Here is a 13,360-nt window from a genome sequence, read left to right as displayed (position 1 = left end):
CGATGGGGAGCACAGCACCTCCAGTTGGTTCTACAGCTTGGGCAGATTATTGAAATTCTTTCAGCCTCGGTTTCCCCCTCTATGAAGTAAAGGTACTAAGAGTAATACCTCATAGAGATGTGAGTGTGAAGTGAAATAAAGTAAAATGCAAGCATGGTGCTTTGCAGAGGATTAACATTCCACACATGTGAGCTATTACTGTTGTTATTGTTACTGCTGTCATTATCGATTTTGATCAGTGTCATTTTCCATTATATTTTTCTATTGGTTAATATTTCTTCATTGAACAAATAATTGTCCTTGGCTTTCTTAACTAACCTTTTGCATAGTTTCCAGTAACATTTTAGCTGATTATTTTGAATTTTCTAAATAGACCATGATCACATATGTAAATAATGACAATTTAATAATCTTCTCCTCTCTAATTTCAATACTTATGGCACCGTGTAGTACTTTCAGAATAATATGAAATAATCTGGTACCCCTTTCTGACTTCTGATATGTTTTGATTTCTTTTTCCACATACAGTGGCATTTTCCTCACTGTTTTTTCTTTGAATCTTCGAATGCATTGGGCATGCCTGACCTCTTCCTTTCTCTTCCTCCTTTCTTTATTTTCCTTCCTTGACCTGATGCTGTTGTCAGTGGGTATGTTGGTGGGGGGGGCGAGAAAGCTGGTCATGTGCCCTTGCTTGTAATGGGAGAACATTTAATGTTAGCCTTCTGTTTTGTGTGTGGTGGTATTCTGGGGGCTGTGTGAAAATGTAAACATAATCAGACATAGACTTTGCCCAAGAGGGCTTACAGCCTAGTGTTGGGAGTAAATCAGGAGCACGGCTAACTCCAAATTAAAGCAGTATGTGAAAAATGCCCTGAGAAAGTGTGCTTCTAGTGAACAGGCCAAAGCGACCACTCGGAAAGAGAGAATCCTCATGTCTGTCATATCCCTATTTCTTAAAAGACTCTTATTTTGGAGATTTTACACCGAATTCTCTTATAGAGGGAAACGTTAATGGGTTACCAATGAGCTGAGCCAGACTCACTAGAACTCAGGTCAGCCCTGGGGCCTGCAGTGGCCTCAAGAGCAGGACACGTATGCACGCGTGCCTTTTATTACTTTATTATTTGTTATTATTTTTTAATTTTGCATTTTTGCATTTTTGCATTTTTTGCATTTTTTAATTTTTTACTTTTGAGGTCTTTTCAGGAAATTCTCCCAGGAGTGATTCGATATGCACTCATTCCCTAGGGTCTCTTCATAGGTCATTTGAAGTTCAGAAATAGTCACAGGAAAGATAGCATCTGTTACAATTATACTGAAATAGCAGGTGATTTAGAAGACTTGTTAGGCTGTGGCCATACTTGAGGGTCTCACTATGAATAGTGATCATCGTATAATAGAACATTCTATTTTTAGAGTTAAGCTTTCTCATTATTTATATATCCATAAATGGGTATTTGGAGGAGGGCCCAAAGCGGGGCAAGCCCAGCTGACCACCTTTATACATTGACAGTATCATTTCTGTAGATGGTCTTACTGAGTAAATTTATATTCTGATTACCAAGTAGTATAGTTAACGGTAGAAACTTTAGAAAATACACAAATGTGTGAAAAAGAACTTTTGTGTCAAATAACGATAATCCATGGAACACAGGCAATTAATTTTGGTTCCACCACAAATTGCATTAGCATAACAGGAAAGATTTTATTTGAAGTGCCCAAACCTGCAAGGATAGAGAAAACAAAAGAGACAGCAGCAAAAATATTTTAGAAGCTGGAAGCAGATGGTTGTGAGGTAACAGATTTAGCAGATGTGAGGAACAAGCCTGTTTACGTGACAGAATCTCTCAAAGTCTCAGGAATTGGAGGCAACAGATAATCTCTAGAAGGTGGAGTGAGAGGGAGCTAAAGTCATCTGCAGTGGTTAGCAGCTGACGAGAGAGCCTGTTAGGGGACATGGGTGCACTGGGTGTCAGGACACCTCACTGAAAAATAGGATTATTAAATCCCACCATCCCATTTATCTTCCCTCCTCCCCCACTTGGCCTCCAGAACACTGGCAGAAAGGCCTCTACTCTCTAGGCAGGGGGCTGGCTGGCAGGGTCTTTCTGGAGAGTCTGAGCAACCCCAGGGACTTTTTAAATTAAATGGCCCAGCCGGTTCATTCTGTGGTGAAGGCAGGACAGAGAAGTAAGTGCCTGCTGTGCACACAGAGCCTTCACCAAGGTTTTCTTACAATGGTTGTTCCCATTCTTAGATAGGGCTGCTGAGGATATTTGAAGAAAGTCTGTAATATAGAAGGGCCCAGAAGAAACCGAAGAAGGTAAGGTATAAGAAATAAATACTTAGGAAAAGAAAAAGTTCAAAAAAGTGATCATTCATGTCTTCAGAGAGGTAAGGGAGGAAATTGCCACCATGAGCTGGAATTGGATGCTAGGAAGAAAAGGAATATTCTACAAAGCTTTTGGAAATTGAAAACATAATAGCAGAAATGAAAACTTTTATAGTAGAGTCAGAAGGCAGAACTGAAATTTCTTAGAAAGTAGAGCAAAAAAAGGAGATCTAAAAATAAGAAAATTGGAGAACCAGTCTAGGAGGTCCAGTATTCAAATAATCGGCAAAGTTAGAGAACAGAGAAAATGGAGGAGAGGAAGCAGTAACAAAACCATTTAAGCATTTTCTCAGGACTCCTGGGTATACATTTGCAGTTTGAAAGGACCCATTGAATTTCCAGCACGCTTGATCAAAATACACCCACTAGCAAGGCACTATCATTTCTGGACACTGAGGGAGGAATTTCAGGAAGAAAAAAATTCGAAATCCAAGAACCTGGAATTTGAACATCAGACTTCTTTTTTTAAATTTATTTTAAGTTTATTTATGTATTTTAAGTTTATTTATTTATTTTGAGAGAGAGAGGGAGAGAAAAAAATTCAAAATCAAAGAACCTGGAATTTGAACATCAGATTTCTTTTTTATTAATTTTTAAAATATATTTATTTAGAGAGCTAAACCAAGGAAGGGGAAGAGAGACAGAGAAAGAGAGAGACAGAGAGAGAGAATCCCAAGCGGGTTCATTGCTGTCAGTGCAGAGCCTGATGTGGGGCTTGAACCTACGAACTGCGAGATCATGACCTGAGCTGAAATCAAGAGTCAGACACTTAACTGACTGAGCCACCCAGGAGCCTCTTGAATGTCAGACTTCTAAATAGCAACACAGGAAGCTAAAAGTGAAGCATGAATTCTGAGAGAAAATTACAGCTAGAATTTTTTTCCCCAAACTTCAAGTAGTCATTTTTAAATATCACAGGTATTGAAAATTATTTCCTAGGAAGCCACTAGACGATGCGCTTCACCAAAATGGACTAAGCCAAGAAAACAGATTATGGCAAAGGAGATGCCCCGAATGATTGTGAAGTGAGGGTGTAAGGGTAGAGGTTAAGAGTCCAGATGTGAGCAGATGAGAACGTTCTAGAGATTTTCCCAGAAAGATGAAATGGATAGACTGCAGGATATGTCTTTTAACTTCTGGGGAGTCAGACAGTTGGGAGGTGGTTTTGGATTGAGTACATAGAAAACTAAGGTGGGAAAAAACTGATGTAATTATTCACTCCACAGGAAAAAAAAATTTTGCAGGAAAAAATTGATACACTAATGCACATAATTCAGCTCTGAATAAGATTTACATTCTCACAGTAATAGAAATAATAGAATAGAAACTGATCCAGCCAAAATGACTGTATAACCGTATTAGAAGGACGGAGTGAGGGAAGGGTGTGTATGCACGTGGGTGATGTGGTGGGGGGGGGCGTGGGGGTTGGATGTCTCACAGGAGGAAGGAGGGTCGCATTTTCTTTCTTGGTGGGGAGAGTAAAACAGACAATACTAAAAATCGAAAAGGAGTAATGCCATCACACTATAGCCGTGTGGTGTTAGTATAATGATCGGCTAAAAGAGTTGAGGAAGTTGGTGGCATAAGAGACAGGACTGATAGTTTTCATGAGAAACCTTTTAGAACTATTTAACTCTTTATGTGAATGTGTAATTTTGATACAAATTTTCAAAAATTAAAGTTGCCACTGTCATTTTGTTACACTTTTTGTGTATGTGTACACACACACACACTTGCACTTTCCTTGGAGAATTTGCTGTGGGCCAGATACTGCTCTGGACCTTGGGAACACAGCGCAGATGAGATCAAGTATAATTTCATTCCATGAAAACTTCTCTGAAATTCTGAAAAGTAAACTGTGAACACATGCGATGGAAAATAGTAGGCCATAGTGTGGTTCAGTTTTCAGTTAGTGAGACAGACGTCTGTTAAATCAACTGAAATCCTCACTGGTAGCTCAGTTATGTAGCCAGGACTCCCTGTTGTCACATTTTATCTGTTGGCCTGCTGGATTCTCACACAATGCTATGAAGGTAGCTATTGTTATCTGAAGCCCAGAAAGGGCAAGTGGGTTGCCTGAAATCTCACAGCAAGTTGATGGCAGAGCTGGGATCTGAATCAGTCTCCCTGATTCCAAATCCATACCCCAGATTGTGATCAATTGAAATATTTTCCCAGATAACCTGGTATCTGCAGTGAACAAGATCAAGCATCTATCTTTGGAGGTTGGGGGGCAGGGGCGGAGGGGAGCTAATACAAAGATCGTTCTCAATGTGCCTTGTAGAGGAGAGAAAGCTCCGTAAACATGGGGTATCTTTAGTTGCTCCTTGAGGGAGATTTTAGCAGAGTGAGTGCCTAAATTCACCAGGAGGGTCCACACTCTGGTAGACTAGAATTCACTTGGCATCTATTGAGAACCATTTACATCAGACCCTTAGAGCTTCAAAATGAATAAGACACCAATGAGCATGTGCTTCCGTTGCCCTTTGGATATATGTTCAAGTGTTCAAATGCTTTGGGTTAAGATGTAAATTTGTATGATTGGGAAGACTGCATATTTACTTTAACTATCTTTTTTAATTGATGTTTTGGACCATGGTAGTTTAATTTTAAGAATTGTTTCATATATTCTTAAAATGAAATTTCATTATTTTCATAAACTTGGAATATGTTTGTCTTGTGGACTAGCCTTTTCCAAACGTGTTCTATGCAGCCATTAAGATACCCACTAAGGGGGCGCCTGGGTGGCGCAGTCGGTTAAGCGTCCGACTTCAGCCAGGTCACGATCTCGCGGTCTGTGAGTTCGAGCCCCGCGTCAGGCTCTGGGCTGATGGCTCGGAGCCTGGAGCCTGTTTCCGATTCTGTGTCTCCCTCTCTCTCTGCCCCTCCCCTGTTCATGCTCTGTCTCTCTCTGTCCCAAAAATAAATAAAAAACGTTGAAAAAAAAAATTAAAAAATAAATAAATAAATAAAGATACCCACTAAGGTGTTTAAGTCACAAGCTGATTGTCTACAAATTTAGAGACTCCTGGACATAATTACCTCCTTTTGGAGATTTACAGTGCACATCAGTGTGTTAGAGACTTTGAGGTGGTTTTGTATAGAAGAACCATGTATTACTGTATTTAACCAGAGTTTCTATAGTTTTTTGGAACATGGATTCATTTTTCCAAGTGATTTTTAGTTATGTGGAACACATTTTAGGAAATGGGGGACTCTAGGTTATTTTACTTTGGCAGAAAATGTATACATCATGACCTTTAGGCTCCTTTTCGCTCCGAAATGCTGTGGCTTCAGAATTGCAGTCATCAGTTTTGTGTGTTACTTTGACTTACAATTTACTGAGTTATAATTATCACATATATACACAAAGTCCTATTTTACCTTTGAAGTTCTATCTGGGATCTTAAAGATTTGATTAGACTCTCTTCTTTGAAATGTAGTTTGGAAAAATATACCCCAGCATTACAAATATTTCCTAATAAATTGTTCAAGAAATAGTATTTATATGTCTATATGCATACATGGACAGACACATGTATGCATGTATGTACAACACATCCATGCACACATCTCATCTGTGGACATGTTTAAAGTGCTCTATTGTGTCATTTATTAAGGAAGGAAGTCACTTGTTTCCATTATTTTGCTGCAGTGAATATCCTTACACATAAAATCTTTGATTGAGTGGTTGTATCTGTACAATAAGCTCCTAGGAATATAATTTCAGCTCAAAAAGTATATACATCTGGGGGCACGTGGGTGGCTCAGTTGGTTAAGCATCTGCCTCTCGGTTTCGGCTCAGGTCATGATCTCATGGTTCATGAATTTGAGCCCCAGGTCCGGCTCTGCACTGATAGCATGGAGCCTTCCTAGGATTCTGTCTCCTTCTCTCTCTGCCCCGCCCCCTGCTCTCTCTCTCAAAAAGAAATAAACTTATGCTGATTCATAGGGGCACATGTACCCCAATGTTTATAGCAGCGCTTTCAACAATAGCCAAATCATGGAAGAGCCTAAATGTCCATCAACTGATGAATGGATGAAGAAGATGTGGTTTATGTGTACAATGGAATCCTCCTTGGCAATGAGGAAGAATGAAATCTGGCCATTTGTAGCAACGTGGATGGAGCTGGAGAGTATTATGCTAAGTGAAATAAGTCAGGCAGAGAAAGACAGATATCATGTTTTCACTCATATGTGGAACTTGAGAAACTTAACAGAAGACCATGGGGGAAGGGAAGAGGAAAAAACTAGTTACAAACGGAGGGAGGCAAACCATAAAAGACTCTTAAATATGGAGAACAAACTGAGGGTGGATGGGGGCAGGGCAGGGGAAAGGGGAAAATGGGTGATGGGCATTGAGGAGGGCACTTGCTGGGATGAGCACTGGGTGTTGTATGGAAGCAATGAGTCATGGGAATCTACCCGTGAGCACCCTGTGTATACTGTATGTTAGCCAACTTGACAATAAATTATATTTTAAAAAATAATAAACTTAAAAAAAACTATATGCATCTGAATTTTAATAGGCATTTATTGTCCAAAATGCTGGACCTGTTAACCCACAGGAACTGTATGACAGTTGGCCACTCCCATCACTGGGAATGTGCGCAGATGTCACTGAAAAGAAAATCTTAGCTGAATGTTTTCCTAAATGGGAAATTCATTATCCCAAAAAGGACTATTGTTTCATGTATTATTTTATATTTATTATTTATCCACTTAATGGAATTGAGTCACAAAGTTACTTGGAGACTGGGAAGAAGTAGTCTTCATGCTCAAGCAGTTACCGTCTGTGATTGTTATATAAGAAATTAATGACAATACCTTAAAGCTTAATTTTCTTATTAAGCTTATTAATTTATTAATAAGCTAATAAGCTTATTAAGCTTATTAATTTATGATCTTATTAAGCTTATTAATTTATTAATAAGCTAATAAGCTTATTAAGCTTATTAATTTATGATACATAAATTTGTTGTTTAGCAGGTCAAGCATTTATTTCGATTCAAAAGATTTATCTCTGGGGCGCCTGAGTGTCTCCGTCGGTTAAGTGACCGACTTCGGCTCAGGTCGTGATTTCGCGGTTTGTGAGTTCGAGCCCCGCGTCGGGCTCTGTGCGCAGCTCAGAGCCTGGAACCTGCCTCCGATTCTGTGTCTCCCTCTCTCTCTGCCCCTCCGCTGCTCATGCTCTGTCTCTCTCTGTCTCTCAGTAACAAACATTAAAAAAAAAACAACTTTATTTCTGTGCAATTTTGCATTCATCGGTTCTTTCACAGAAATAAAAGGATGGTAGGCTTTGTGGGAAAACCGCAGACACGACAGACTTGAGCAGGAAGAGATCATTGACATTTCCACGTTTTCTTATGAAATCTTAGCGTGCACTGTCTCTTGTTGGACTGTGAAACAGACGTCTCAGTCTGCCGTGGAGGGATGTCAGTAACATAACTGATTCGTTCTTTTTGCCTCAGGGAGGAAGACAACGATCCTATAGTGCCCTTGGATGAGAAACGGAAACTTTTGAGCCGCACCTTCAGTTTATCCTCAAAGCCTGCGTTGTTTGTCTTCATCTAATCCAGCTTTGATGGACATCTGTGACAGTTGCCTATACACGTGCTCTAATGAAATATTAGAAGTGGCTGTACATTCCGAAGAAACCCAGTGTTGTATCCCCACGTCACTGCTGCTAGTATTCATATTTTTGCACATACTGTTGATTGCTTATGTGTAGAAGAAATGAAACTAGTTTTCAGAGTTGTTATTAATATGAACATATATCACGTATTAATACCGAGACAGGAAAAATACATTCCCGGTGTTAGCAATCCTTCATTTCCTGTCTCCGAGAGAAAATTCCGTCATTCGGAGAATAATGCAATTCTTGATAATAAATAAGAGGTTTGATCAGGAACAGCACACGGCTTGAAAATGGAATGTGAAGGATTAGTAAAAGTCCTATCTCATGTTGTTTTCAGCCCTCATAGCACAATTAATGTCAGGCTGGTTATTATGCAAAACAATTTGGGAGTTAATGCAAGAACAAAATTGCTTTATATATTTCTCAAAGGATCGAATTGAATGTATGAATCTAATTGTATTTATTTGACATATTAGAAGCTCTCGTTTCTAGGAGTTTGAGAAAGGCATAAAAATAGGGTAAAACGTAAGTGGGTACAACATACCAGGAATAGCTTTATTTTCCACGATAGAAGCCTAAATTTAATAGCATTCTATAGTAATTTAGTGTTGTACGTTTCGTAAGACCTTAAGGTATTTTATTCTATGGACTTTAGTATATTGAGCCATTGCTTTCCAAGATGATCAGTAATATCTTTATTTTAATTAATTTTAAGCACTACTGGTAAATGTAAGCATATGCTTAGATGCAGTTAGATGTGACAGAATGAGATAATTTTGTAAAGCAGTAGAGTGCCTGGCACAAAGCAAGTACTTAATAAATGTTATCTGTTGTTATAATTACTGTTGTAAAACCGAAGACTTCATAATCCCAATTCGGAGGGATTTTGTGATGCCAAAAGTTGGAAATCCTACAGGTGCAATAAGTGTGTGTTGTGAGATTTTAGGTGTGTTGGATAGAGGCTGTAGTAGTGAAAACATTAAATACAAATAAAAATATGCTGAGTATCCCTGAAAATGGCAGCAAAGAAGGACTGTGGTGGCCCCTTGGGCAGGGAGAGGAGGGACTGGTGTGGCAGCAGAGTGAGGGAAAGCCTGGGCTTGCAAAGGGTCAGGGTCTGTCCTTAGACCAGAAACCGCAGCAGGGCAGCAGCAGGCAGAGCCTCTGAGAAGTGGAGACAAGCCCTGGGAGTCTTCCTTTCTGTTGTTTCTTGTATGCAAAAATAATGAAGAAATGGTTACAAAACTGTCCCGTATTTAAAGACTTAATATCTCCTAGACGCAAACAGGCCACACACGCCGAACATTGGTTGTAGGTATAGCCTCGTTGTACTTGACATCCAGAGACGGCATCTGAAGATCTCATTTTCTTGTGGATTCAGAAGGCATCTTGGTGTTCTTTGGGTAGAGCCTGTGTTCAGGCCCTGGAACAAAACTGGGTGCAGGCACCCAGCCTCTTTGCTCCCGACACAGTTGGTGAGTGAACATCCAGGGTATGTTCTTGGACTTAACGTCCAGTGCTCCTTGCAATCTCTAACCATCTCTCCCTGAAAAAAAAACAAAATAGACATAACAAAAAAATAGTTCACATGTCCTTTAGGGTCATAACTAGTTGATTATATTTCCCCCTCCAATTTTTTTTTTTTTTTAATGGAAGCAACCAAATTTACTTACCATACATTTTTTGAGTCAAAAGACTGAAATGAACTACTTGATTCAGCTTGTGGGGTCCATTGGTGTGGTTGTGTGGGGGCTTTCTAATCTTTGATCTGGAAAACCCCTTCTTCTTTCCACATTTAGGTACCTCAGACTCAGAATATGAATGCTGGTGATAGGGATGCTTACGTAGGACTGAATTTCAAAGGGCCATTTGTACATCAACCAAAGTGCAAACAACTGACCTGCAGTCGATCCTGTTTGATGGTGTCCGGGGAAAGAAAAGTAAAAGATACGTAGTGGACCCTGAAATTGAGGAAGGAACTTCCCAAGGCAAAACTGTGTGTGTGGAGGAGTGGTTAACAGGATAAATGACACATTTCATGGATCTTGAAATGTAATTTAGGGTGGGTTTGTTTATCTAACAGGAAAAAAGGGCAACAAACAGGTGCTTTTGTTCACCTATCTCACACATTCAAAAGCGCCTCTGATTCATGGTAATTAATGTACCTGATGGTGTGTAATGTAATATTATTCTCAGAAGGTCTGTCAATTAAGATAATTTGAGTCTATGTTTGTTGGTCATTCAAGCTAGAGGCTTGCCAATATTGTTGCTCTTCTCAGAGAACATTTGATTTTGTTGGTTTTCTCTATGTTTCTATAACATATTTTGTGAAGTTCTCCATATTATTTCCTTCCTTCTGCCTGCTTTGGGTTTGGTTTGTGATTTTTCTAGTATCTTATGGTGGAAGATTAGTTATTGGTTTGAGAGGTTATTTTTAAAATAAAGCCATTTACATTTATAAAATTTTTCTAAGCATGCTTTTTGCTGAATCTTACAAGTTGTTTTTTTTTTTTGCTGTATTTTTGCTTTCTTCTATTTCTAAGTATGTTCTAATTTGCCTTGTGATTTCTTCTTTGACTTAATGATGATTTAGGTGTGTGTTGGTTAATTCTCACATATTGATGAATTTCCAGACTTCTGTTACTGATTTTTAATTCCCCTCTATTGTGGTCAGAGAACTTACTCTGCATGTTTTCAATCCTTTTAAATCTGTTGAGGGTTGTTTTATACCCTAGCATATGTTTATCCCCGCCCTTTCTATGTGCACTTGAGAAGAATGTGTATTCTGCTCTTGTTGATGTGTTCTATAGATGTCTGTTAGGTCTAGTTGGCTTATAGTGTTGTTTAAGTATTCTATTTTGTTGATCTTTCTATTTCTGTTATTGAAAATAGGATATTGATGGCTCTTTTATTATTGACTTATCTATTTCTCTTTTCATTTCTGTCAGCTTTTTCTTTAGGTATTTTGGGCTCTATTGTTAGGTGCATATATATGCTTACAATCTTCATGTCTTTCTTGAGGAGTTATCCTTTTATTATTATCATTATTACTTTTAAAGTTTATTTTAGAGAGAGATAGAGCATGAGTGGGGGGGGGGGGACAGAGAGAGAGGGAGGGAGAGAATCCCAAGCAGGCTCTGTCCTGACAGCACAGATGTGGGGCTTGATCTCATGAACCGTGAGATCATGACCTGAGCCAAAATCAAGAGTTGGATGCTCAGCTGACTGAGCCACCCAGGTGCCCCTCCTTTTATTATCATAAAATGCCCTTCTTTATCTCTAGGAACACTTTTGCTTTACAAAAGTACCTTTTAAGATATTAGTATAGCTATTGCAGCTTTCTTATAGTTGCTGTTTTCATGATTTGTATTTTCCATTCACTCTCAGTCTGTTTGTAGTTTTGAATCTAAAGTGTGTCTCCTGTAGACAGCTTAAAGTTGGATTTGATTTTTTCATCCAGCCTGACAATGTCTCTGACTTTTGATTGCGTTGTTTAACCCATTCACATTTAGTGTTATTGTTGATATAGTTGGATTTATGCCTGCCATTTTGCTTTTTGTTTTCTACATGTCTCATGTCTTTTTGGTTGTTGTTCTCTATCCCTCCTTTATTGCTTTGTTTTGCATTAGGTGAATGTTTTCCACTGTACTATTTCAATTGCTTTAATTTTTCCTTTCACTTTCTTTGCACTTTATTTTCTTAATGGCTGCTCTAGAGCTTACCATATTCATGTTAATTCATTAGAATGTACTTCAGATTTATATTAACTTGATTACAGTGAGACCAGAAACACAACCTTTATGTTTCTCTATTCTCTCTTCTTCTTTTTGTGCTATTATTGTTAATATTATTATTATGTGCTATTATGTGTATACACACACACACACACATATAATGACAAACCCAACAATATATTGTTATACTCATCATTTTATATAATTGCCTATTAGAAGCTAAGCAAACAAAGGACAAGTAGATTTTCTTATTTATGCAATTTCTTTTATTAGCCTTCTTATTTACCATTTCTGGTTCTTTGGTTCTTTGAATTTGGCTCTGTGGATTCACATTACCATCTGTATCATTTTCTTAGTCCATTTTCGTATTGTGTTCTCACCTACCTCCTTTATGTTATTGTCAAATGTGTTACATTTCTATACGTTCTAAGCATAATAGTATAATTATATAATACTGTTTTATACAATTGCTTTTTAAATAAGAGAAGGAAGAAATATACACATATACTGCCTTTTATGATTACATAATTACTTTTATCAGTGCTGTTTGGTTTCTGGTGTGAATTCAAATTACTGTCTAGGGTCACTTGGTTTCAGGCTGAAGAATTTCAGGTAAGGCAAGTCTACTAGCAACAAATTCTTTTGTTTATGTGGGAATGTCTTTATTTTACCTTTATTTTTGAAAGATAGTTTGATGTATGTAAGATTCTTGATTGACAGGCTCTTTGGCCTCCATTGTTTCCATTGTTTCTCATGAGATGTCAGCCATCAAGCTTAATGGAGTTTCCTTCTGACAAGGTCATTTTTATGTTGCTGCTATCAAATTATTGTCTTTTTTTCCCCTGCCCCTCCTGTTACCTGCCCTTTCCCACCCATTATTCTTACTATGATGTGTCTAGGTATAGATCTTTTGTGTTTATCCTACTTAGAGTTGGTTGTGCTTTGTAGATGTGTAGATTAATGTTTCATCAGTTTGGGTTGTTTTTGGTCATTGTTTCTTTAAGTATTTTTTTCCATTTCTCTCTCTTCTCTCCTTCTGGTACGCCCATTATGCATATGTTAGTGCACTTGATAGTGTCCCATATTTCTCTGAGCCTGTACTCATTTTCTCCCCTTTCCACCCCCTCCATCTCTTATTTGTTTTTGTTGTTGCTTGCTTTATTTATTTAGTGATTTGGCAGGACTATTTTTATCACATCTGTTACTTCATGCACTGTGGAGCCCCGGGATGTGGTTCCTCAGAAAACTGTAACTCTGGGCATGTGCCCAGTCATCATGGGACTACGGTGATGGTAACAGGGCTCTCTTTGGCTGTCTCTTTCCTGATCTCTCTGCTAAGCAGTTTGCCTGGCAAACACACGCAGCTGTTAGGTCCACTCCTAGGTGATTGCTTCCTTGTTTTTGACAATGTCCTGGGGCATAAATTGCTCCATATCTGGTTCAATTAAATTTAGACCCCTTTGCAGGAGTGGTTTTGAGGCCAGCTGTGAGATTTGTTCTGATCATAGGAGGGTTCTTAGCTGTCTCTTTCCATGGTTCTATCTGGTAAACTAGCTAGTGACTTAACTTGCTACCCTCATACAGCTAGCTAACAGT

General features: G+C 38.5%; 1 protein-coding gene across 1 annotated transcript in view; it reads left to right on the top strand.

Moving 5' to 3' along the window:
• CA8 (carbonic anhydrase 8) overlaps positions 1 to 9,027 on the top strand; it is a 90,232-nt gene extending 81,205 nt beyond the window's left edge. Inside the window, exon 9 of the mRNA XM_058699655.1 lies at positions 7,864 to 9,027. The gene's annotated coding sequence lies outside the window, so the exon portion shown is untranslated. The remainder of the gene's footprint in view (positions 1 to 7,863) is intronic.
• Positions 9,028 to 13,360: the final 4,333 nt, after the last annotated feature.

This window comes from Neofelis nebulosa, chromosome 14 (assembly GCF_028018385.1).
Source record: "Neofelis nebulosa isolate mNeoNeb1 chromosome 14, mNeoNeb1.pri, whole genome shotgun sequence".
Taxonomy (NCBI): Eukaryota; Metazoa; Chordata; class Mammalia; order Carnivora; family Felidae; genus Neofelis; species Neofelis nebulosa.
Note: the sequence above shows the minus strand (reverse complement) of the source record. Positions and strands in the feature narration are given on the sequence as shown.